The sequence below is a fragment of the Bactrocera neohumeralis genome, chromosome 3, assembly GCF_024586455.1.
Source record: "Bactrocera neohumeralis isolate Rockhampton chromosome 3, APGP_CSIRO_Bneo_wtdbg2-racon-allhic-juicebox.fasta_v2, whole genome shotgun sequence".
NCBI lineage: Eukaryota > Metazoa > Arthropoda > Insecta > Diptera > Tephritidae > Bactrocera > Bactrocera neohumeralis.
Genome location: NC_065920.1, coordinates 2580926 through 2606531, shown reverse-complemented (window position 1 = coordinate 2606531; position 25606 = coordinate 2580926). Strand labels below are relative to the sequence as shown.

Genomic DNA, 25606 nt, shown 5'->3' with positions numbered 1-25606 from the left:
GCTTCAGCATCTTTCGAAATGTGTTCAAAATCTTCTTGAGCTTTTGTAAAAGCCTTACGCCATAACTTAGAATAAGACTATATGGAAATAGAGTTTTACTAGAATCAGGTAAACATAAGGATGATAATATGTCATTAAGTTGCGAGATCATAAAGCGATTTAGGGCTCTGGCAGTATTGAACCGTATAATCATATAAAGTAAAGCGCTAAACAAAGTTCATCAGAAAACATAAATTATTTACTAGCTTCAAGTGAACTCTCAATCTAGAAGAGTGGTAGTCGTAGGCTTCTAAAAAGCATCTAATTCCTTTTCACGCCATTCAAACATACCAGTGCCGTTTTGGCTTCGATATTTTCCTGCTCGCTCACATAATTCCATTCCACATAGGTTCTCATTTCTTTCTCAGAATTATTAGTTGAGTATGTCAGCTTTCTCGCCAGGCTTTTAACGCATATTTACACACTCAGCAGCTGCATAGAGCTGAGCATGCAATATGTTGTCGATGCAGTTCATTATTTCTGCATTCCAAGCACCACCTTGGACGTTGTGCATTCGATGCATTCGACACTTGAACTCAATTCACGCAAAAAGCACAATCGAATGTGTTTGCACTATATGAGCAGCAGGATTATTGCCATCGGTGCCTGCCATCCTTTGTTATTGCGCTCCTTCGTGCACTTGCTCACGTAAGTATATGGAACGCTGTGGCCTTTGTGCAACTGTTTGGATTAAAGTAGGGCCATGCGATGGATTACAGCTACGACATTGCTATTGTTCGATGAAGAGTATGCTAAGCTAAAAGCAATCTGGTATTTATATGTGTGTGTGTGTGTGGCCTTCAAATGTTGACTCATAGTGACATTTCACCGGCAGAAATCAGCAGGGAGTGAAGCAAAGAAAAAGTGAAAAGTCAAACTCTTAGATCTTCGTATAAAGTTAGATGCTGGCATCTACTTTGAGCAATGCAGCAAATTTTAACGAAAAATCATTCAGCCAAATATTTGCTTTTAAAGCCATCCAATGATGTGAGAGTGTTTGACTCCACATTTCGTGCACAGCCAGCTCCCAGCACACAATTGATTTTTATTGTTTATGCCAAGGCTTATGCGCTTTCCAAGGACATCACTTTGGTCGGCTCATTTGGTGCTCATAATCAGGAAAAAATAATGTCTTTATATACACCAGTCAACTTTCACGCTGAGCGTAGCCGTATGGATCCGGTAACCGCCTTTTTAAGAGCAAAATTTCTTTGAGCTTTCATGCTGATACGCACGAAAATTATTGCTGCTGTGAAAGCTGGAAAACTTATTCAATCCTTCAATGCGTGTACTGGATTCGTTCTGCCAAAGTCATCGCCTGTCATTTGCGCTCAATGATCCAGAAAGCGCCTAAATTTAAAGTTTGATAAATTTAAAAAATTTTGTTAAGAAAATTCGAGCAATATTTCTATACAAAAGTTATATGCACATATAGCGGAAATAAAGAATATTAGCGTAGTCATGCATCTAAAGTGAAAAAAGTCATAATAATTCCTTACTGCCGTTTTTGTCCCACCGTGCAACGCCAAGGGCCGATTAGTTGGCAGGCCTTCCTTAAAGCCGTTCCTCTATCAACAACGGCATTATTAAATTTGACAGCTTATCCTGCCTTCGCTTTACATTTGCGCTGCGCATTTGCTTACTTATCATTTTTCTTTTCATTATGCTCGGCTTAGTAACTTTTGCGGCTGCCACAGTGTGAGCGTTCGCTGACGCCTCGGCGCGTAGTTTGTTTTTGCCGTCATCGCTTGTAAGTTCACTCAATACTTTTATGCTTGCCGAAATTTATAATTACGCTTAAATATTTTAGTATACACCAGAGCAGTGGCCTGCGCTCAGCCACGCTGGACCATACTGCGGCACATTTTTATCCCAAAGCATTTTCCCATTTTCCCGTTAGTTCGTTTGTTTGCTTGTGCGCGGCGTGGCCTAGTTTCGTTCAACTGATGGTCCAACTAGTAACTGGCGTGTTGTTTGTTGTCATGTTGTTGTTGCTGTTTTCGCTACTTTTTCACAAACACTTCAGACGATGGAGCGAGCACTGGCGTGGGTGTGGTTGTGCTCACCGTTCGAATGCCTGTTCGCCATGGTTACTTGGTTGCGAGCTCCGTTGTGTTGTTATTGTTGAGTGAGTTCTTCGAAATTGGAGCTGCTGCTGCTGCCGTCGTTGCCAAGGCATCACTCTCGTCTACGCCGCCGTGAGATCAGTCACTGCCGCCAACCGCTGCTTTGTGCTGCTCCCCGCGCGCTGGTTTGCCTTTGAATAATTGTTTGGCATTTTGAATAATTTAATTTTGTGACTGTTCTTAAGTGCAGCGAAATGAAATTGTAAATGGGATTTGCTACAGCTAGATCTAGAGCGCACATGCACACACAAACGCCAGGCGCCCAGTCGCAAAGTCGCCGAGCAGCTCGGTCGATCAATTACACGACGCATACAAATGGAGACATATATATATATATATATATATATACATATATTTATTTAACGTAATATACGTGGTATATATACATTATTGCAAGCATTTCCTAAGGTTAAGCAACACACACCCACTTACGCACACCGTAGAGCACAAAAACGGGCTTGGCAATTTCACTGCGTCGTGGCCATCCGCTGGGGGTGTTTAAAGCTCCGCGTGGAACGCTTAAAGTTGAGCTGCTAAGATGAAAAGATTTACGAAATTAAATATTACGGATATTCGCTCATTGCTTTTAGGCGTCTAGCTGTCACTTTCGCTTTACGTCACAGCACTTTGCATGGTTAGAGACGCGGCCGCTGCTGGTTGCCGTTGTTGTTGCTGCTGCTTTTGGTCAAAACGAATTTTCTAAATTGAAATCGAGTCCGGAAGTTTTGAAATTTTTCACTTTCTCCTGCCTCACACGCGGACACATGCTTCTCTGATTCGCTGCCACTGTCTGCCGTCTTATCTCGCGCATTCATGGTTTATTGTGCTTAGCATGTCATTGCATCTTTAGGTGAATATATCGCCGAAGTTTTGCGGAATTGTTACGGAAGTTTCAAATTTTCTTAATTTAAGTAAGCGAATTTCTGAGAAGCGGTATTTAAGCGTAAGAGCAACGCGAGTAACGTAGTTTTGCTTTCAGTTCGCTGCGGATTTCTACAAATTTAGTAACTAAAGTTATTAAAGTGGAACTGTTTTTTCATTGAGTTAATTTATTGTTGTATAATTACAATATAATTAAAAAATATTTAGTAATAAATTTTGTAAAAGTTATTTGTGTTCTTACTCACCTCTAAGTCCGAAAAAAACGTGGAAGAGCTCTCAGAAGTTAAGGAGTCGAAAGTCGGCTATCTTTCAACTTGGCCTTACTTTAAGACACCTTCTGTTCTAGAAGTCAACATATGATTGATTTGCGTTTGTTTCAAAATAAGCCTCGGTCTCAGCGACTATCTCTTCATTTTAGCCCGGAATGCGCCATGCCAAGTTGCTAATGGTGGATTACAACCTCGGCAGGTATAAATATGTAATCCACCTCCCTAGGGAGAAACTCACACCACTTGTCGCATTCTCCACTGGCCACTGCAAGCTGAAGAATTATTTATATAAAACGGATTAAGCTTCTAGTGCAAATTGCCGGTTCTGCGGCAGCGAAGCAATAAAGACCCTTGGATCCATTTTTCCATAAAGAGATCACATCGTCGCACTAGCACCTAGCAGTATATTGCAATTTTTTAATATGTTGAAACTAGATGGATCGTTGTGGCTCAGGAAAAAGCACAGTAGACCTAAAGTGACGGTGCAATTCACATCTATTTATCTAAGCCAAATTTATTTCAGCAAATAATCCGTTCAGGCTTGGTAATAGAAAAAAGACGATGGTGGTCAGATACAGAGGATATGTTTGAAATGTGTCCAAACATCAAAAGAGCGCATTATTTATTTAATATTTTTATTTAAAAGAAATAAATTGATCAAATAGAGTGAAAATAAGAATGCCACGCAAGCCATCAATGAAATTTGTGAAGTTTGCGGAGACGATGCTGTATCACTTCGTGTAGCACAACAATAGTTCGCTCGCTCTTGTTCTGGAATTTTCGATGTGAAAAATGCACCTCGCTCTGGACCTATCAACGAAAAAGTCCATGAAATTATGGAAAAGATTGACTAGGACCGTCACATTAGCAGCCATGACATCGTAACTAAGGAACTTGACATTCATTATCAAACGGTTTGAATCATTTAAAAAAGGCTAACTACAAAAAGAAGCTCGATTTTGGGGAACCACATGAATTGTCTTTCAAAGATTTAATGAACCGATCAAGTTCTTGTAAGGAATATTATGCATTTGTGAAGGGTATTATCGCTTCGGTGGAACCAAAGTAAACGTTTTTCTTGTTTTTATTATCAGCTCTTACATAATAAATTATTAAATTTGATAATCACTAAACTATCACAAACGCCGTGCCGCTGAAGTGTAAATAAATGAACGCGCTGCACGCCTCGTTTTTTTCTGCGCTAAACAGTGTTCACTTCCTTGTAGGCTCTTCTAATGGCATTGCGTGTGTGCGTTCGCGTTTATGTGTCTTAGCAAATTGCCGTCCATCGTCGTCTACTGGCGCAACAAAGGCATATTAAGCAGCAAATAAATTAATTGCCATCAATCAGTTAATCCCAAAAGATTTGCGCTCACTTTGTTTTATCGCCAAATGGTCCGAGCCAAGGACGCGCTTTTGTTGCACGTACCGCAAAGGGCTGTGGAGGGCGGTGCATTTGAAGTGGATTCAGTGGCGCAAAATTGAGATAAGAAGAGCGCTGATTACCTCATGAAATACTATTTAGTAAGCTGATGTTTGGCGTAGCGCTTCAATTTGTGTATAAATATGCTTATTAAATTTTAGTTTATTTTGCTTGCAACAGCTGTCATCAACTGGTTGTTTGATGGAATATTTTTTTATTTTTTTATATTTTTCAATTTTTAAATTTCTTTTAATTGTCTACAAGTAGCTCACTAACTTTTATATTAACTGTGTGATGAACAAACCTCCGCAAAGGACGCTCGCTTGCTTGTTTCCTGCTTTCATTCATTTATTATATTTAGTTTGACAATGTTTAATATTTGCTCAGTAGCTCCAGGCAGTTAAGCCGCTGTGAAAGAATAAATTAGAAGTTGTTGCCAGTTGGGTTGACGGCAGCGTGCTGTGCGGCCCACGCATACATATGCAAAAGTGCATAAACTGTATGGTAATTACTTTGCTCTGAGCAGTGCTTGTCCTTTTTGCGAAAGATAAGCATTTCTCAAATTATGTAGAGCGTTTAGTTGTAACTGCCAAATTTTAATTATCTTCATAGTGCTGACGCTCTGCTCTGCGGCGCGCGGCGCTGTGTTGTGCTGTGTTGGCGCGCATGTTGACCATTGCCAGTATAAATTTACATTTCGTATGTTCGCTCATAATTGCGAAATTTCGGTTTGTTATCCTGCGGCATGAGCAACAACGCCAGCGTGAGTGCTTAATTGCAGCCAATGTTAGAAGCGTTTTGTGCCCTAATTGATATGTATGTGCGTTTGTATATGCATGTGAATGATGACGTGGCTATAAGCGTGTGTTTGTGAGTTTATGAGAACAACTATTAGTGCAAGCAATGAAACTTGTAAATAATATTCATGCAACATAATAGAAATTATTTTATTTATTTAATAATTGCTAATAATGAAGGATTTTTCTTCACATTTCCCATATCTTCTTCTTCTTTACTTGCGTAAGCAACGCATACGTGTTTATTCTTTCCTTTTTGCTGTTTAAATCATAGTCCTTATTACGTTTGCTGTGGCCGTCATCTAAAGTGGAGTCTTTCATCCAAGGCTGCTGTTTCCTTTTTATTGGGAGTGATTTCTACGTGGCGGCTCGCAGCCGGACCTCTGGTGCACATACGCTGCAATTAGACTTCAACGAACCTTTAAACCGAATATGTCGGAGTCCATTGAAGCTTCCTGTCTTTTAGCCGTGACCTCAGGCTCCTCACGGGTTGGCTACCCGAATATAATCCTACGACTGTCCACACCACATCATCTCACATATACAAAATTTAACTTTTCCAGCACCTACATATTCCGTTAGGCAATCATCCGGGGCGTATGAGTAATATTTTATTCATTCACTTTTGTATAAAAGAAATGTTACTCATACGCACAGTGTAACTGGTAAAGATCTAAGCTGCTTTCGAATACTTTGTTTATAAAGGCTCCTCTCTTCAATGTCACAGAAGTTCGTCTTTTGAATCACGCATGTGACTAAGCTTCAGATAAGACCTAATGAGCATTCCTTTTACGGGAAACACCCAATGTGATAGCCTAAAAAAATTCTTTTTTTTTGGAAATTAAAAAAATAATCTCCTGTATCGATTGTTTTGAAATTTGTAGAGTGTATTTACACATATTTTAAGTAGACAAAGTAACATTAAAAAAAAAATAATTTTTTGGGGTTATACGAGTACTCTACCGGTGCTAAAACAATGCCTTTACGTCTACCATTAAATGGCTGTAATTCATAACTATTTGAGATATCGATTTGAGTTTGAATAGTATGTTATTTTTAAAGATATAAACTAACGAAATATAAAAAAACGATTTTCTCAAAATCTCACACTAGGTGTGCCTCCTAAGGAAGGCGGTTTTAAATTTTGGCAGTCTTTGCGAACAAACTTAAAAATTATGGATATTAATTAATCAATAACAGCTTTTGCATCTTATTGTTGCAAATCTTGTCAGCTACCTTACTAAAACTCTTAATATTTTAAATAAATTTGTAAGAATGAATAGACTGACTACCCTAACCCAAAATCATTCCTGCGCACAATGCCAACAAATGCTCCAGCAAAAATATCAGAGTTCTGGTTAAAATAATGAGGGTGCAAAATTACATATAGCTTCGAGCAATAAAATAGCAAAGCAAATTCGCACTCAAAATGAAGAGCTGAAGGCAGACACACTATGAAGAGCACTTGAGGAATACCATATTCTTGAGTGCAGCTGTGTAAATTTGCGTTAATAGCTAATGGGGTAAATTAACAGTTAGCTGTATATGTATCTTTGTGCTTATTTGGTATATTTTCTAAACGCTGTTATTAGAAATAGTGATAATTTCACATATGTATACAAGTATGTGTACAACAACATGTAAGCACGACTATATAAGCTGCCATGTAGTACATGGTAGAAGAAAGGAATGTGGGCCTGATAACAAACAGAGTAATGATTGTTCCAGCACTGCCGCCGTCACTGCTGTTGCCAACCATCACTTGAATGACCGACATTTTTCCTCATTGTCGGCTTTTATTATTATTTGCGTTTAACTGGCATTATTTGAATAGACCCACACACGCACACATACATACATACACATATCTATGAGTGGAAGTAGTCAAAGCGGTTTGCATAATTGCGTTTATATTAACACAACAGCTGACTACATACACACTTATGTGCTTATATGTGTATGTATGTGAGTATGTATGAATACATGTACATATATATATAAATGTATGGTTGTATGTATATTCATGTGTCTAAACAAATATGGGTTTAAGATGGCGCGCATGCTTTCCTTTTAAATATCCTTTTCCTTTTTCATATGTCAGCAATGGAGTTGTACAGTTCGTGTTGTCTTTCCAAGCGTCCGCTTAATAAAGAAGAAATGATTTTGTCAATGAGTTGGGAATTCTGACAGCTGACTTTTGAGAGCAGCGCCCAAATAGGGGTAAACTGTCACTCAACTGCAAAACATTTCAACCAGACAACAACTAGTCGCCTTAGGCAGAAGCAAGGGCAGCAATCGTCACTTACACACACGCATATTTGCACAAAGTGCTAAACAATAATCTTGTGCAATATTTTGCTTATGAAGTTTGCACAAATATGTTTACATATGGAAGGAAGGGATATACGAGTAAAGTTGTTTGTCTGAGCTGAAGGGAGTGCGCGTTTGAGGAATGACAACGAAATGAAAAATTTCCCTGCGGGAACCCTGTTTTAGTGCTGTCATAACAATAATGTCCTGAAAATCTTAGTTTCATAAGAAATTTTGACAATGTTTGTAAACTCCAATACACCACCACAACAGTGTATCATTTGTTTAGTGGCATCAAGCATTGCCAGCAACAAAAAATTTAATTGATTCTAAAAAATTTCTTTGTACCAAAAAGTAATGGGAAATATCCTTTTATAAGGAAAAATAATAACAATAAATTTAAGTTTCACATGGAGCAATAAGTTCAAGCATTTCTCTCAACTAGCGCAAATTTGCAAAAGTCGGTTTTCTCCACACCAAAGTAAAGACCTCTGATTACACTAGTTCCTGCCGGCATAATCACATTCTGCATAACATTTTCGTTACTTGACTATTTTGGCTTGAGGTTGCGTATTTAACCTTCGAACGGATGTGTGGTTTCCCTCGTTGTCCATTAGCTTTCCTCCAGCCACTTTCGTTTGTTCGCATCATTTTATGTAGAACTCTTCATTTACCACAAAATACGCACAACGTGTATATCGCTCTGTACCGTTAAATGACGCAAACAAACAGCTTCATATGCTCACTTTAAGGCTTTGCATGTACCGTTCGTTTGCACATGTGTGCGTGCGATTGCATTGGAAGACATTTCTGCATGATTCTACTACACACACCGCTAAAGGGGAAAGAGCGTATGCCAGCTGCCAAGTCGTGCTCGTCTTATAACGGTCAAGGCAACTCAAATTGTTGTCGTTTTCGTCACTTGCTGCGTGCTTCCGCTGAAGAAGGCAAGGACAGCATTTTTAATAAGCCTTCCGTATACCCTGCAGAGAAATCTACGCAAGCCCTGACGAGAATACTTGAGTCAACAGAAGCGGTTATTGACGCAAAAACAGCTTTTCAATGAAGCTGTCAAGCTACTTTGTTGCTGTAATCGCAAATGTTCACAGCTGTCTTCTTTTTTCATGCAGGGTAGCTATACCCTTTCAAACGCTTATATATGTAGTTAAACGTATATACTTGGTCATAATTATAGACATGTTTGTATCTTCCTTGTGGACACTCACATAGTATTTATGGCCACTTTCGTGCTGCGGGCTAAGAACTTGCTTTTGCATGCATGCTTCATCATCATAATGCCAACTAATGTTTTGTTGATGTAGCATTTATGAGAACATTTTTGCCGCAGCAATAACAACAATGGCAAATCCAATGACAAGGACTTGTGCAGCAGCCACCACAATATATCTTCGCTGTGACAATAATGATAACTGCTTTTCATTGGTATGAAATGAATTTGAGCCGCAACTTTAAGCCAAGCTTACTGTCAGCTATTTTAGGCCATTGTAGGTGGCATATGTATATTTGTTAACTCTTATTTTCAGACAACTCATCGGTGAGGATAAAATCAATATCCTCTGCGGGTTTCCGTGGATTGAGAGCAGCACTGCCGCTCCCTTTGGCTTAAAAAAAAAAACACAAATTAAACCATAGTTTTATAAAAAATATACTATCCAAGCACACGACTACCCCTAGGCTGTTACGCATAAAATATGGAACGTTGACTGGTTGCAGTAAGGAATTACTGGTAGACCTGGTCAACACCCATTTTTCAGGGTGTACCAAAGCTATAAATCTCCAACCTGTAGGAGGTAGGGTACAGTACGTCCCCACCCATGCATGGAGAACAAAATACTTTGAGGAATCAAGAGTTTCGAAGCGTTTAAAGCCCCTTGTACGGTCGGTATTGATGCGGAATGTGTCAACAGCGCTGGTAGTACCTTACCTGATTACGGTGTACGAAAGATATTTAAGGCTTATCTATGTACTAATCATTGAGGAATGGCGAGGGTCATATTCATACCGGTAGCTTGCAAAGAGTCCCCCTTTGCTCGAAAGAGCATAGAGCATTAAGTCTAAGATCATACTTTCTGAAGCCATTTGACAAAAAATGTATCCGCACATATTAGTGACAAGCTTCTATGGGCTAAAATATCAAAATTAAGGCACGCGTATATGAAGGGTAGTCAATGGAGACTGCACTCCACTCACTAAATTCAAAAATATAGAAACACCTCTAGAACATAAGGAATAATGAAAGAAAAACACGCAAACTGATAGCCTATGCAGACGACATAGCTACACCAGTGCCAGAAAAGTTCCATGACACAAACCGTAACGTGATGGATAACTCTCTAAGATCATACATAAATGAACGATATCGGCCAACATAGAGGTAAATGCCGACTAGACGAATATGGTATTCAAAGAGGTACAAAATTCCAGAGTCTCAACGGGGTTAAGTTAACAACTAAGGATGAAACTTAGTACTTGGGAGTAATTTTAGAAACGAAACTGATATGGAAACTCAATGTTGAGGAGAGAGTAAAAAAGGGTAGAAAACTGTTGGAGCGGATAAGAAACTCGCCTTTCTCTGCATAACGGAAACGCTAAGGATAACTCCAACGGTTGTATTAGAAAGTTGATTCAACCTATCGCTAATCTACTTTTCAGTGGCAGTTATGCAGCGAAGTCAAGAGCAAGATTGTCATTGTCGACGGGTTCTTCACAAGCACCTTGGGACATAGCTCAATAAGCAAGAGATTGATAGCGAAATTAGACCCTATTCCCGCACGTTTTATTTGGGAGAGAAAGTTTCATTTCAGACTTAAAGGGGATGGATGACTTAGTAGCAAGCGACTCACCAGCGGAACTTTCAGCATTTATATAGACGGGATCTCTGGCCACCTTCAAACTTCCGGAGTAAAGTGGAATGAGAAAGATGCTGGAACACCTCATATACTAGAGGTATAGACATCTGGGTTCAGCATTTCTAGAAGTCTTCTTAAATATCTAGGAGTTTCGCAGCTCGAGAGAATAGACGAAGTATGAAAATTAGATATAAACTCGGTCTAAAGGTTCACAAAAAGCGTTGTTGTCCTGTATGATGAATATTTCTTCTCTAATTAAACTAAACATCCATTACTAACGACCAGTAGGTCTATGTTTGGCATAAGAGCCGGCCAGTATAACCTAACCGAACGACACCTTTTATGTAGAAATTGTTGCTAAAAATCAGTTTTTTTTTAATTATATTTTTGAGGAATATATAGCAATGGCTGAAGTTATGAGTTTTATTCAAAAAAATTTATGTTTTCGGAAATGGTTCTTAAGTAAGCCTTAAATCTTTTTATTTGCTCCAGCAATCCTTAGAAAACATTTTGTTTAAGGAAAATATGTTCGGAGGAATTTACACTGGGTACTTAATCTTGTATACAGGAGTTTCGTAATGCTATCTATAATGTTATACTAATTTCGTATCTACTTACCATCGAATGTTTTAAAATTCGATTGCGTGTAAATAACGGAATATGGTCTTCAGATAGATTACTCTTAATGTCAGATGTGACATAAAATCCTCATTCTTTTCAAGCTCTAATAACCAGTGTTTAGGACTTTAGATCACTCTTGATACTATGTGTCACTTGAGAACTATATTCCTTCTGCGTCTAACGTTGAATAAGAGAATAGTGTTTTTTTTTCTTAAACGAAGACGGCTATTAAAATGGCGTATTTCTACACTTCTCTAAAATTTCTCAAAAACCTTGAGGTTTAACTGAGAAATTGGAGCGTTTTTTCGTAAACTACACTTGATTTAAACTGAAAGTAAGCAAAAATTGTGCTATTCTATTATCGTTAGCATAAAATAAAACGCCAAAATTGTCAGAATGGTCTACTACAATACATTTTTTCGTTCAAACAAAGTTAAGTAACAAGATTTCCAAAAAAGCAGAAAGAGCCAAGAGGTGTTGCGAGTTAACCGAACAGTTTTTCTCCTATTTTGTTGGCAAAATCCAGAAAATAACAATAACAGCAGCAACAAGTTACAAATATAAATGTATTATTAGAAAAATACCCGCGGCAAGGTTTACTTATATAACAGAAGTTGTAATAGCAATAATGGCAAGCGAAAAGCGCCACATTGAGGCTGAGCGTTTCTATGGATGCGTTGATCTCTGACACAAAGGTTTTGGCTTGAAGCCCAAAGGATTTGGGCGCGCTTTAAATGTGATATTGCAAACATTTTTATGTTTTCCACGAACTCAGACGAGTGTGTGCTAATCCCAAAGTTGGCCTTATGACCTATAATTGTGTAAGAAGCCTCAAGCTTTGACGGCGCGACACACACATAAGCAAGCGGAGGGCAGCGCTGAGGCGCAGGATAACAGCCTCGACACATATTTGCATATGAATACATAAATACAAAGTATCCCTGCCATTCTGTACAATTATATGCCTCTTATTGCGTGTGTGTGTCTTCCAACGATTCTCATTTCACTAATGCGTAACGGCAGTGTTACAAGTCAGGCATAATACATGGGTGTAACAAGAAGCAACTGACATTAGCACCTGCAAGGCAGTACAAAGAAAAAAGTCAAAAGGAAGACACGAAGTACACAAAAAACTCCGAAGGAATGCGGGAATAAAAACGAGCCATTAAGCAAAAGAGAAAAGCGTTTAAATCGTTGTAAAGATATGTGCTAAGCATGTGTGTGCGCGCGTGTTCGTGTGTTGCGCAACTGAGCAAACACAAAACATCGAGGCAGGTAAACAAAAACCAGCGAAACACAAGAAACAACGGAACAACGGGAAAAGTAAAGCAAGTAAACACGAGCACAGCAAACGGCGAGGTGAAAGACAAAGAAATGCAGTAAATGAATACTCACATTGTCTGCGTGCAACACAATGCGAGTCATGTGTGTGTGTGTGTGTGTGTGTGTGTGTGAGTGAGCTAAAATAAGGCAAGTGAGGAAGGAATACCTCAACACTTTATATTAAAGCGCGCTAAAGCTGAGCTCCTTGAAAGTGCAGCGAACAGTCTGTCGAAATAAAAATCCCACTAACACGGGCATAACATTGGAAAATGGAGTAAGCAGTTAGCAAATAAATAAAGCTGAAAACGACAAAAACGTCGAAGCGGAAGATGAAAGGCAGACAGAATGCTTTCGACTCCGAAATACCTGAGTAGGTGCTGCCCAACAACGCGCGCTGCAATACAACAGTTAATAAGGCAGTTAGGAAGCAGCAACAAGAGTTGAGCATTCATAAGCAAGTAGTTTGCAGTCCCTTCACTCCGCCTCCGCAAGCACAAATATGTTCAGGTTTTGTAAAAATTTCCTACAGGGCAGCTACACGCAAGGCTCACCTGAGACACAGAGGACCTTAACTCGCACAGACACACTTGAGACAGTTCAACTTGCGCATTCACATGCTGGAATGGTGTCTCAGAGACATTTAGTTAAACTTGTCTGTTTATTTATACACACCTCCATACACACTTGGCTATGCTAACTGTCTTGAGCAGCTATTAGCATGCAAATAGTCCCAGTTACATGAACACTTGCACTTATTTGCACACACGCAAATCGATATTACTGCGGTGCGTAGTTTCCTGAGCAGTAGACGAAGAAACTTTGACTTCAAAATATACAGTGCTTAGCATATAATTTTTTTTTTATTTTTACTTTTGCAACGGTTATCTGCATAACCTAAAACAATTCGAGTTATATATAGGATATATATTGAGTAGTCGCAAAAGTCTTTTCGTATTTCTAATCAGACTTTAATTTATCAACTCATCAATGTTGTGTGTGCTTTAGCGTTGTCCTGATGGAAGACGAAGCCCTCTTAGTTCAGTTCAGGCTGTTTCTTTCGATTGCTTGCTTCAATCTCATCAGTTGTTGACAGTAAAATGTAGAATCAATCGTTCGACCAGGCTGAAGCAGCTCATAGTGGATGATTCCTTTTCAATCCCACCAAACACTCAGCATAACCTTTCGAGGCGTCAATCCTGGCATTGTGACCATTTTTTGAGCTTCACTATGCTAGGATTATGATGATCTTTCTCGCATATTATTGTGGCATTTGATCCACTTTTCGTCTCCTGTTACCATTCACTTTCAGAAATGGTTCGATTTCATTTCGTTTTACCATTACATTTTTCACAGACAATTCATGCGGTACCCTAACATCGAGCTTCTTTTTGTAGTCTGTCGACTTTTTCGACTATTTATATAAATGATATAATATATAAATGATCAGGATGATGAAACGAGTTGGAATTTGAATTACTGTCAGTGTGCCGTCTGTTCGTTCGTCAAAGCTGTAATTTAATAAAAATTGAGTTATCGTAATAAAATTGTTAGAAAAACTCGATTATTCTGTATTATTTAATTTTCCTATGTATTAATTTATCAAAAAATGGTCTTCTTTCAAAAAGGTCATATCCTCGCAATGCACAGCAAGCCAACAAATATGCTGCTCATGTGAACTAAAGTAACTGTTTATTTTTATCGCAATCCATAGTAAAATTCAATAAATCCTCATTTACCTCCTGCAGAGTGCCAGCAGAAGTAAAGCAGTTAATGAAATTTTAGTAGCAAGAGTGAGATATTAAAAATTATTATGGATACGAATTTTAGTGGATATTGGCAATAATAGTTAAATTTTTACTGAAACCGAGTTTTTTCCGTTCCGCGTGATTTCGCCTTCGCGTACGACTTTCCGTATGGCAGCATTAAGTTTTAATGAAAATTTCACACATTTACATGAGCGGCAATAAATGCTGACAATTATTCCAGCGCACAATCGGTGCCGAGGCGTGTGCATGAAACCCTCCACGCTCGACGGCGAAACACTTTAATATCCGTGTAAGCAACACAATCAGGCGACCCACAACAGACCCTTTGATTGACCCCGCGCTCAAGCGCACCGGTTTGCCTGTGAAAATGCGCTCAAGTGCCAGTGTGGGTGCGGTAGTGGCGGTGTAGGTGGGTGGGCGAGTGCGCGTAGGTGAAACCGCGTGGGTGGGAGTATGACACCGAAATGCGATGATTTCAGTTCAACTGAATGCCAGCGCCGTGGACGTAGCAAATTTAATTTTCACAAATTGTATGTGAAGCGCAAAGGATTTAAAGCAGCGTCAATTAGCGAAAGCGCTACAAAGTGCTGCTGGCACACCATAGTCCAATTATTCGCCACTTCATAGCGAGACTGTCGAGAAGCCCAGCAGCGCGAGTGTGGGTGTCGCACTGTAACCGAATACAGGTGTGCCGCATGCAAGTGCTTGCCGACCAACAATCACACGCACACATATACATGCATACACACACCCACATACATACGACTATACAAATATCGCTATAAATACAATGCACGAGGAAAATACACGGTTGTACGCTCGCTGGAGGTCGGCGGCAGAGAGTTTCTTTACATGGAGGTCAAACGTTACCCAGTTCACATGTTGCCACATGAGCGGCAAAATCGGATTTTGAGAATACCGTTATATTATAGAAAAATACGCTATTACTGTCTCTGTTTGCCTAAAAAAGAGAATATTTTTCTGTTTAATTCTTTACTTCTATTTCAAATATAGAGAGAGCGATAGGGAGAATTAAGAGAACTTTCTTTGTTGGAATATCGGTTTTGAAGAATTTGTATGAAATTTTTTACTAATCGTTAAACGATCTGGCAAACTCTCTTGAGCAATCCAAAGCTCCTGGATATTTCTCAAGAGACTTGATATAGCCGAAGTGCTTTGAGCTTTTCACGATGCGTTGAGGAGCGCTCGTTTCACAGCAGATACGTCATCCGAAATGGATGTTGAGAAAGTGTGTGATGTTGTGATGTCCCTTCTTCCAGTTATTTTGACAATTGCTGTCCATAAAATAGTTGGCCTCACCGGATGGCATCGCTGACAGCAGTGACAAAATCTTAGCCAAAAGGTTATCACAGCATTTCAGTGCTACTTATTGGCCAGCGTTCATCAATTTTACGAGAGATACAATCATCTAATACCAAACTCCAAGCTAAGAAGGGGCTAAGATTCGCTGCCAGTCTATTGATATTGGACTTTCTTGTAAAACCGTCGACTGTATAGTCTCGAGCAGTTCAGCTAAAGATAGGCAACCGCATAAGTCTTATGAAGAAAAAGCTTGTTGCTATACTATTTACGCATTCTGACCACCGACAGTCGCCGCCATATAAGTTATGGCTTACTGGGTGCAAATTACGGTATTCAATTGAATTCCTCTTTTGCCATTCTTGCTGTTGGCATTGCAATTTTAATACACAATATTGTTGTTGTTGCTGCTGTATTTATATAACTGTGTTGCGGCTGCTTTAAATATTATTGCCTTCAGTACATTTTCGCATTTTCGCACTGTTGTTGTTGCTGTTGCCCAGTTGTGGTAATTGTAGTCGCCGTAAATGAGTAGTAATTTTCGCCGCGGCTGCAAGGCGTTAACACCGCACGGCGCCACATAGCACTGCTCGGAGCAGCGCTGACATTCGCCGCCTCCGATAATTATCTTGGCGAGTGTCCCGGTGACCAGGTGAGAGTTTATGAAGATTGCGCTGTGGCGGCAAACAAGACTCGCGCCAGCATAAATGGCGTTGTCAGCAAATATGTCCTGTATTTACTGTGCCTTCGCATGTAAGTATGCGCGTGTGTTTGTGTGTAAATAGGTGAACTTGTAAGTGAGTGGCGTTTGGTAAGTAGACGCATCCTCTTCGACGCGCCGCCAATTCTTATGCAAATGCCAGCGAAAGTGCCGCTGAAAGTGTGTTAGTTGGGCGTTCGCGCCGCGAAGGATATGTGTAATTAAGGCATTGAAGTGCGCGGCGGCGAGTTGAGGGCGTCGGACTGGCAAGTGTTTAAGCGCACGTGGTGCAGGTGTCGCGACAGTGAGTGCCTTGTTTTTATTTGCATTCGTATTCACTTCAAATATAACCGTAAGTGTGTTTGTGTGTGTGTGTGCTTTGCTTACAGTATTTAGGAAAAACCTCACAAATTGCGTTATCTATGTCATTTGGTGGCTAACACTGGCTAACTGAAGTGGCGTGGCGGCGTGGGTGGACCGTTAAAGCGCACGTTTATGCTTCACTGCGAAACTGTGGCAGTTAAATCGGCGATTTTTTATGCAATTCCGCTCTATTGAAGCAACTTTAAAATTAATGATGGCATATCTCAACAATTTATAAAATAATTGAATAGCTATGGAAAGCAAATATTAACACTGACGCCGATAAATAAATATTTAAATAAATAAATGCGAGGGCTTAACGGTAATTTTGAAATAAATGTATGCATATTTATTAATAGTTGTCAGTTGCCATATTTGACGGTATTCAAAAACAAAAAAAGTCAATAGCGATTACGGTAGTTTGCAGTTTGAATACATTTACATTTTATTGCGGCTAGGCTACAGTTGCAAATATGTATATGCAGTTATATACATATTATGTATGCAAAAAGTGAGTCAGAACCAAATTCAGCTCGATTACTCGGTGTTGTTTAACTGCAGTATAAATAAAACCATTTATTGCAGTTATTCATTGTTACAAATTATTTAAATACTTGGGCACTTGTGACATTTGCAGTAATGATTACCATACATTACGTGTTTATCGGGATCCTAGTGAAATTACTAAGTTTAATTGATTGCTGGGATCCTTATCAACTTAAAGTAATTGCAGTAATCATTACCACAGATTACATAATTGCAGTAATCATTACTCTAGATTACATAATTACCAAGATCCTTGTGAAATTGTTTTAATTGCATGATTACTACAGACTAAATGTTTATTCGGGTACTTGTGGCACTAAACTAGCTCCAGGAATGACAATTACCATAGATTTTACAATTACCAGGGTATTAGTGAAATTAAAGTAGATGCTGTAATCTTTATTATAGAATACGCGATTATTATGGGGCTTGTGAAATTAATAAAATGGCAGTAATCATTATCTTAGATTAAATGATTATCAGGGCCTTGTGAAGTTGAAATAATTACAGTAATCATTACCACATATAACATAATTTCCAGGATCTTTGTCAAATTATTTTAATGATTACCACAGACTAAATGATTACCAGGGTCCTTATGAAATCGTTTTAATTGCAGTGATGATGAAATGTGATGGTGTAGGTGTGAAAATCAAATAGTTTCAGTAATGATTACCATAAATTTACAAATACTCGGGTATTAGTGAAATTGAAATAATTAAAATGATGATTACCACATTTTACTCGATTACTAAGGTCTTTGTGAAATTGACATAATCATTACTTTAGATTACATGATTATCAGGCCTTTGTGAAATTGACATAATGGCAGTAATGATTACCTTAGTTCATATGATTGCCAACGGCTTTTTGAAATAGATTTAATTGCAATGATGAATAATAGCTCTATCAAAATAAAATAGTTTCAGTAATGATTACCATAGATTATACAATTACTAGAGTATTTGCAAAAAAGAAATAATTACAACAACAATTACCACAGTTTACTCGAATACTGATGTCTTTTTGAAGTTGATATAATCATTACATTAGATTACACGATTACAAGGGCCTTTAATTGACATAATTGCAGTAATCATTACCATAGTTTAGTGGAGTTTAAATATACGCTGTATTCATTAGTAATTATACATAAAATTTTATACATTACACCAATCGAATTTTTTAGCGCAAACTATTGAAATCGCTTCATGTGTGTTAGTGCGGATAAATGTGGAATGCTATTTGCGGCACTTGGCTTTTATTGATGTTGTAAACATACATATTTAATGCACGAAAAAGCAATTAAATTTAAATTGCCGTTATTTTTTACTCCATGTCAACACTTTGTGTGTGTAGAAAGAATTATATTTGTTCGACTGTGGTTTAAACAATGGAATTAAATGTATTTTTGCTAATGACTGCGCAGATGAATTGCCGGCAACAGGTTGAAAAAGGTTAGAAAGTCAATTTAGTTTTTTTGTTGCGTTTTTGGAATTATGCACTATTCAATAGCAAAAGGAAACAATTGTTGGTTTTTATTGACATGCATGTTATTTTAATGTTTATAAATAAGTGATAGTAATAATTAACTTGCATAAAACTTTAGCTGACATGCCACACATTCTATGAAAACTGAAAGAATTCAAACCAGTGCCTACCGAAATATAAAACCAAGAAGATATGTCAAGAGCAAACTGGAATTTAAAGGAAATAAATAATTAATTCAAGTAATAAATTCCATACAAATATTTGCTTAAAAAATATAATAATGATTTTAAATCATCACGAAAAAGCAATCATTATTGAAAAAAGTAAAACTGAAAGTTGAAAACAGGAAAGTTAGAAAATATTCGGTAGTCGAAAAAGAATTTTCGTATTTCCAATCAAATTTCAACTTACTTTTTTTTATATTTATAATGAACTTTATTGCACCAAATGTATACCATTTTGTTAGACCACTTTTTGCAATTTTCCGCTAGAAACAATATTCCATCAATGTAAAACTGTTCTAGTTTATAGGCGAAAAACTGCGACAAGTAATTTTCACAGGCTTCTCTTGAAGCCAACTTTACTGCATTAAGAGAGTTCTGCATTGCGCGAAACAAATGGTAGTCCAGGTATGATGCAAGGTCAGGGCAATATGATAGATGCCAACAGCCAAGCTCTCCTAATTTTTGCCGCGTTATCGAAGATGTGTGTGGTCTAGCGTTGCTTTGATGGAAGACGAAGTCCTTTCTGTTGATCAGTTCAGGCTGTTTTTTCGATTGCTTGCTTCAATATCATCAATTGTTGACAGTAAAATGTAGAATCAACCGTTTGATCAGGCTGTAGCAGCTCGTAATCTTCATGATTTTCAACCTCCCCGAATTTAGTGTTTTTTGTCTGGTTAAATGAAGCTTAAGATCTCACCTTTTCAACACTATTTGGTATGACACTATGAGATTAGTAGCGCTGTAGATATACGATTGCACCAACATCTATTGGCAAAATACGAAAAAACTTTTTCGGCTACCCAATATACACTTTATAGGGTCTTTGATGTTTCCTACTGTGTGTTACAAACTTTATGTAAATAGTGAGTACTCTCGACAAACCAGGAAGCAGGAAATGGTCGAGTCACAGTGAAGGAGGGATTTCCCAAAACCAAAGCAGCGCAGAATCTAATCTATTATATATTGCTTTTCCTCATTATTTAGTCTTACCACAGCTTTTGTTGGTCGTTCTATTATGTGCCTGTGTTAAAAAACGGCAACCTCTAATTAACTGACTTCAAGCACACACACAGACACATGTTGTGTGTTAATAATTGATTTAGTTTAATGAAGGTTTATTGAATTTTAATGACTTTAATAGAGACATTGTGTCCACCCACAAACTGCAAGAAGCTATTAGCCTATACAAGCACACCTATAAGCATGAATGTGAATGTATGTTTATTTATGTATAAGTGTGTGTATGTAATAACTGTAATATGCTGCAGAGCGACTAACCGAATTTAATTAAGGGCTAACCACGTAAATGATAAATAAATCATAAAATTAGTGCCGACAAACAGGCTCAGCTTAAGGATGAAGACAACGCACCGGAAAACACATATACATACAAACGCATTTCTATGGATAAGTAGCACAATGGCACATGCAAAGCGATTAGATAACAAGAAAATGGCAAGCAATTAGCAGCTGATCTCATCGAGTTGCCCACCGCTGTAACTATTTCGCCTTCAGTTTTGATATAAATCAATAGTGCTTTTTAAATACTCACTTTTATATGTAGATATGTATGTATCTGTCATACATTACATTGAAAATGCGCAAATTTAAAGGTGATTTTTAAACGCGCGACTTTAATTCAATTCACTCGCTTTGTAATTAAAATATTTTTGTACTTAACTCATGTGGTTCCGTTCGCAGAAACACTCACACGTCGTATGTGTTTCAATGTTTTGTGTGTGTGAGTGTGAGTGTGAGTGCATGCCTTGATGGTTATTATGCCTTAATTATTGCCAATTAAAAGCATACACGAGCGTCTGTGGTAGACATTTGTTTGCGGGCACAAAGCACACAAACGCACACACGGCCGCCCTCCATTTTTCAATGGCGTTCTTAGCCAATCACAAGCGCGCCTAGTCACTGCGGCGAGCGCACAGTCGCTTGCACAGAAATGCGTCGCAGTTAATTGAGCGTGGCTTATCTTAATTTGCAGATCAAAGGCTTAAAAGCTTTCGGCGGCGCTTTGCCAGCGTCTGTGTGTGCCTTCATCAATCGAGTGCGCTGCCATTACACAAGCATCCGCGTCTTGTCATTCAGCTCGACTCAAAGAGTTAGTCTTGCGTTGGTGTTTTATATTCATGTGGCATTGTGTCGAGACGGTGGCGGTTTGAGGATCATTGCCGTTGACATTGTCGTTGACATTGATGACACTCGCGTGCCCCTCAGCGACGTAATGTGGTTCCGATTCGCTTTAATTGTCAAATGGTTACTGTTACGTAAGTAATCGCTAACACAATCATACATGTGAGAGTGTATGTGTGTTCGTGTCGCTACTTAAGACCGTCGGCTGCGCTAAAGAGTTCAGGGCTTTTGTCCTTTGGCTCGTAGGCAACTTATCGGCCTAACTGCGCCTCTGTTTATGAAATAGATTTTGATTTTGCATAACGGCCTGATAAGCTGCATATGCGAATTTGGCGTGGTGAAAGGGACGATAAAGTAGTAGCAAACAGACACCACATTAAGCACTCATTATTCATTAACTTGTGCACAAGTGTCGGTGCAGATGTTCTTATAAAGCTTGTCGCAAGCTGAGTATGGCGGCTGCTCGGGCTTAGTATGAAAACGTTCAAATTTGAATTGTTATGTGAAAATTGGTTTAAACGGGCGTTATCTGATAGTAATTCAAACCTAAGTATATCAATGAAAACTGTTGAAAGTGTCCAAAAAAAAAGTATTTCGCAGAATCTTTCTCTCGACTACTCGTAACGTCGACTCATCAGATATTGTCATCGTCCATGTCTCTGCAAACGGGAATAATGAGTGACTTATAGAGTTTGGTTTTTCTTCGTCGAGAGGGACTTTACTTCCCAATTGCGTACTTAGTCCAAAGTAGCACCTGTTGCCAAGAGTTATTCTGCATTGGATTTCGAGACTGACTGACATTGTTGTTGCTGCTCTCTCATCCGAGGTTGTCTTTGCTTTTTCATTGGAAGTGTTTTTTACGTGACGGATCCCATACCCAGCGCACAACCCTGTGAAAGGGATGTTTTGCCTTCTCCCCCTAACTCGCCTTCAAACGGATGTATGATGCTAACAAGGGGATACATGGCCAAAGCCTGAAAGTCGTGAGCTGCTTGAGCCATATGTAAAAAAATCGTTTCTGTCCACTCCCAAGTGAATGGCTATGAGAGAACTTTCCTCACTTGCGTGAACTTCTACACATGCCGCCATAAGTTCCTAAATATGGAAGAAGAACATGCCACGGAAGGAAGAATAAACTCATATTCTTAACAATGAGGCTATGAATACATTCTAAAGCCTTTAAGAGCTCTTTAAAGATCTAAAATGTTCAGCTTCGACTTCCCCCAAAAATAGTTTTACTGCATTTAAGGCTACTTTAAGTTAAATTCTAAGTTAGTTTTTGTATTTCACGCAAAGCATGTTAAAAAAGTCTAAAAGAACTTCAATCAAAATGCTTCTCTGTATCGAAATGTGTACTCATTTATGTAAGTTGAGCACCGCTTTTCCCATTAAGGCTCAACATTACGTTTGTGCTCTCCTTCCCCTCTGCATATATGTATGTCTTCTTCCTCCAAGCGTTGACCGCGAGCTCAGCGCTGCAATGAGCTGAATAATTCGGAAGCGGCAATCATCGACAGCAACCAGCAACAACAACATACGCAAGGCAACAAGCAGCACGAGCGACGACAGCGACGATGGCAATCCATCATAATTTGCAAAGCAAGAAATTAAGTTGTAGTAGTTAAGAAGCTGACACAAATCTGCTTCCAAAATTACACATATGCGCACACATATACATACATACTTAAATGTACGTGCGCTTGGGTAAATAGTCTCGTACCTATGATACTCCGTTGCTAATAACTACAAATATATGTAGCAGCACACACACTCTTTCACTCACCCACTAACACGTACGCATGTTGTATGAATGTATATGCATGTGTGCTCCTTTTTGTATGTATGTGTGTGGGCATATCAAGATTAAGTATTCGCATATTCATCAGTTGCCGCTTCTAAGATGTAGAGAAGCGACTATAATGTAGTTACAACTACAAATACAAACTGTACACACGCATACGCATTCGCTTTGCGTACGTATGTGTGTAAGAGCCACTACATATGCGTGAGCGTGTTCGTAGTATTTGCACATTAATAACAGCTGAGTGACATAAATCCTTTTCACAACTAATTAATGTTAATTTTCAGCTTCATTTCAATCTGCTGCTTCAAAGCTGTTAGCAACACTCAATCACACACACACACATACATGACACACACATCACGAATACGCATTGTTGAATAATCGCATTCATATGCTTATTTAATGGGTGCTTACGAGCTTCGACTGTAATTTATGAAAATATGCTATTAGCTTTGAAGGTAAACATGTCGAAGGGTAAGTAATTCGGCGCTAATCCCTCCACTAAAACCCTATGCGGTGTATTCAATGACGACTTTTGGCAGCATGCAAATTGTAAATATGTTTCTGAAAGCATGCAGCCGGGTGAAAAGCGAAATCGGCTTAGAATTTTCATCCCTTAGAGCGTGAATTTGTGTTGCATGATGATGTAATGAAATGTGCCGATTGAACAGATTGTGAATTTTATTTTGCTTTAAAAGCAAATGATTGAAAATACAACTGAAGAGTGAGTTTTGAGTTTAGCTATTTTTTTATATAAAAATTTTGAATTCTTCAACTTAAAAAAATTGAACAAGTGACAAGCGCGAGAACGTCGTTTCTTTTTTTCTTTAGTTTGAGCCAATTTGCATCAAATAAAGTATAGTACCAGCAGAGCCACTTTGAAAACATTTCTGTCTGTATAATTGCAGGCAAAAATATGAAGTTTTTTTTTAATTCCTCAGCAAACTTTTTCAGTTTGCTTCTTTATACCATCTAGAGATTGCTTAGAACAATTTGTTAAAGAACTTCAGATGGGAAGTTGGTCTTCGATTTTACTCTCAGTGGTACATATGACGAATGGAATTATGAAACTTCAGACTTTTTGCAGATTAAGATGTCTTGTGCGTTCGCCAGAAAAAAAGTCAAAGACAGTGGGTGGTTTTTCGAAAGCTGTTCTTAAAGCCAACATTGCAAGCCCTCAACATTAACATCTTTTGTCTTTAGTCAGCTGTGCTAATGACTTCTACTGAAGCTCTCTGAGTTTCATTCTGCGCATTATCCTCAAATGTTGCTCTCCTTAGTCGAGGCAACGAAGCAAATAAATCAACTTTACTTTCATCCAATAAACAAATAACATTGTTTATATATCAGCTAGTAACTATTACTTTAAATTTGAGTACGTTTGCTGTTCCTAGTGCTGTAAAAAGTGTCAGAAAAGTATCGGTCATTGTGGAATTCAGCCGAGAGACAGGTTTTTTTGCCAGGGACAAAAAGTCTGGAAGAGTCCGAAAAACGACAGTCACCCAAGACAGACTCATCCTACAGTGTTGTTTACTGAACCGCCTTAAACTTTCGCCAGATATTAAAAAAGATCTTAGGGATGATACCGTACGCATTCTTGATTCGTCGGAGACTCGAAATGGCAGGAATAGGTTAGACGAACGGTTCAGCTGGGAACGCCTGCAAAGAACAGTAGATCAGTTAGTAAATAGGACGGTCTTTGGCTGTTTTCTTATAATGAGCTAAATGGAATTCAATTAATTGAAAGAATAGTCAACGGTGAGGCGTATATTGAAATTTGATACCTTGCATCAACGAGTTCTATCAACACGAACACAACGTCATCTTTTAGTGTATATCTGCGCCATGTCACAAGGCCAACATCGTCAGTATTTATTTATTTATTTATTTAAAAGAGGACTAGTTATAAATAATTAATCCACTTGTAAGGAGCAGCACTGGCTACCAGGGCCTTCGGCTCTTAATACTAAGATTATGATAAAAAGAAAATATTTAGTAAGGTTATCGTCAGTAAATTTTATATTATTTCAATCCTACTACTTGTTATCAATCTCATTCATAACCAATGGTGATCATTCACTTTGTTTTTAGGTTTTTTGCAGGTTCGCAATTTTATGGCTGAGAAAACAGTTAAGCGGTTGGCGTGGCCTGGGAATAACCCTGATTTAAGCCAGATCCCAGAAGAAAAAAGAACTGCGTTTTGTCCTTTCGAAGACGTGTTATGATGAATTTTCTGTCGCATTACTGCGAAAGCTTATATCGTCAATGCCAACAAGGATTAAGGCGGTGATGAAGGAAAAAGCAAGCGCAACAAAGTTATCATTGAGATATTTTCCAATAAATAGCATAAAATTATGAAAAAGCAAACAATTCTTGTGGTATTAGTTTTTTATTGAACTTTGTAATCAATATTGTAGAATATTCCTATATCACTGACCGGTTTTTAATGTTCGATTATATTAAACAGTAACTATCAGAGAGAAGAAGAAAAAGAAGAATAAGAGAGCTATCAGAGGGGTTACTGTACAAATTCTGTAACGAAGATACAATTCCATTTTTCGGATGATGCCCAAAGAGGTAATATTAAAGT

General features: G+C 38.4%; 1 protein-coding gene across 2 annotated transcripts in view; it reads left to right on the top strand.

Annotated features, from left to right (window-relative positions):
• LOC126753619 (V-type proton ATPase catalytic subunit A-like) overlaps positions 1 to 25361 on the top strand; it is a 414573-nt gene extending 389212 nt beyond the window's left edge. The window contains exon 8 of one of the 2 annotated variants that reach the window (XM_050465213.1): positions 25108 to 25361. The gene's annotated coding sequence lies outside the window, so the exon portion shown is untranslated. The remainder of the gene's footprint in view (positions 1 to 25107) is intronic. The other variant, XM_050465211.1, reaches the window with a different exon arrangement.
• Positions 25362 to 25606: the final 245 nt, after the last annotated feature.